Genomic DNA, 2,358 nt, shown 5'->3' on the forward strand with positions numbered 1-2,358 from the left:
CTGCTTAAATTCAACATAGTGAATTACACCAGGAATTAATGTATTGCAGTGTGTCATATTTTTCCAAACACAAAATATATTTGGTTTGCTTTTTTTTTTCAGCTCTTCAGATGAAAGAAATACGGCTGTACAGATGTGCTTTTCTAAGATCCAGCGGCATGAAACCTGAAATGCCCCAGCAAGATTCAGGAGCTAGTTTTAATCACCATGGAAGCATGACACTTTTGAAGGTCTATGAAATTATACACCCAGGTCTGAGAAAAGTAAACTTATCCGTCTGGGCAGATCTGCTGATAAACAGAGAAAACTCATTTTCTCCTGGAAAGCTGCATTATATGTTGTTTGAAAAAATAATCAATTGTTAGAGACAGGTTTATGCTGGGAAGAGAAAGGAGAAAAAAACCAGCGCTGGCAGAGACTTTGTTTAAGGGAGAAGGAAAAGCAGTGTGAAAGCATTCCCTGCAAATTCAAGAGGTGGAAGAGAAGAGGGGCTGAGCATCTCTCAGGGCCAGACAGAGCAAGGCTGGCGACGACAGAGGCATATGGAGACCCACCCAGGGTGCAGACAGAGTAGAGGACCCCCAGACCTCGGCTTACGCAAGGTGACCTTTCCCCTCTCTAAAATTTCAAAGCTGGCGTTGCCGGCGCTGAACAGACTGTGTGCCATATGTAACATGACCTCAGCTCTGCTCTGCCAAGCCACTGATGGCATCACTAATGAGAGGTGAAAGGTCCTCTCCTTGCAGCCAGCTTGGAAACGCACCGGCACAGCGGGTGTGGGATGGGCCCCCCAACACTGGATCGCTGAAGGCGATCACTGCCCCCCAAGCCCATATTCCCACATGTGGGTGCCCCCTGACCCGACACAGGGATGCACACCCATCTAAAAGGGTATGGTGCCTCCTCCCTTGGCCCAGCCGAAACTGGCGCAATCCCCCATCAATGGAAATATTTGTTCAGTACCCAAATGCAAAGCACATAGGCAAACAGAGATTGGGATGTAAATCCTGTCCCCGGTCCAGCTGCCACCCTTGCAGCCCCCAGGCAGCACCTTGCTCCCAGCGTGGATCATGCATTGGCAGGTGGGGAGCAGGATTTGTGCTGGGGGATGGCACAGAGGGAGGAGAACTCCTGAAGTCCCTGCCTCGACCCGGGGAGGACCCCAAATGTAGTTTATATTTTTTTCCAAGCATTTTGCACTAAAATCATTACAATGATGTATTGCAGAAAAAAAATTCAAATTCAACTGTCACCCTCGCTGCGTTTTATTTTTTGCTGTTGTTGTTCCTTTTTTAAAATAAGGGAGTTTGGGGTCATTTTGCAGTTTTCCCGGTGTCCAGCGCCCCCCTGTCCCCGTCATCACCTATGACAGGGACGGATGGGACCTGCCCGCACGCCACTCCTGAACTCCTTGCCCCAGACACGTGTGGGGACAGTCCGTGTGAGTGTGGGTGGGTGTCACAGATGCGGGTGGGGGTGCACGCGTGGGTGGGGGCGGACACGTGAGTGGGTACGTGCACAGAGGGCTACGGGAGCGTTCACATGGCTCGGTGTGAGCACACGGGGGTCAGCCCACAGGTGAGTGGGTGTGTGCCCAGGGGAGCGCGGGCACGGGTGCCTGTGACAAATGGGGAGCTGCACGGAGACGTCCCTTCGGGAGGGGGAGTGTCCCACACACGGGTGGGGAGTGCCCACGAGTGGATTTTGGGGTGTGGGCACACGGAGGGGCACAGGTGGGGGGTGTGTGCCTGTCGGTGGGAGCGCACATGCAGGGTGTGTGGGGTGACACACTGGTGGCTGTCACAGCGCGGGCACGGCCTGGGTGCGGGCGGGGGCTGCGGTCCCCCCCAGCCCCTGTCCCGACACCCCGGGGGGATCGGCCGGGCCGGAGCCGCCTCATCGAGCGCACGGCGCGGAGAAGGCGCCCGTGGTTTGTTTCGGTTCTGCGAGTGACTCATTCCTGGCAGATGTGGCACCGCTGAGGTGCAGCGCGGACCCACCCACGCCCTCAGTACAAATACCCCACCCGCGACCGTGCTGCTGCCTCCCTACGCAGGGCCAGACCCGGCGGGGAAGGGGCTGGATTTGCCCCTCTCTGCTCCTCTGCCGGGGATTCATTTTTACATCGCATCCGGCGCAGAGAGACTCAATTATTCGTTTCAAATATTATTCCGCCCCTCGCTCTCAACACACCCTCATCTTATAGGGGCGCAGACGAAGCTGCCCACGCGTGTTGGGTGGCGCTGGGACATATGCCGCAGCCGACCGAGCAGTGGCTGCAGAGGGGCAGCTGGGGGGTGTTTTTCTCCCAAGGAGGACTCGCGTTCAGAGGGAACATCCTGCCGGCTGCAGGGAAGC

This window comes from Corvus brachyrhynchos, unplaced genomic scaffold, assembly GCF_000691975.1.
Source record: "Corvus brachyrhynchos isolate BGI_N302 unplaced genomic scaffold, ASM69197v1 scaffold245, whole genome shotgun sequence".
Classification (NCBI taxonomy): domain Eukaryota; kingdom Metazoa; phylum Chordata; class Aves; order Passeriformes; family Corvidae; genus Corvus; species Corvus brachyrhynchos.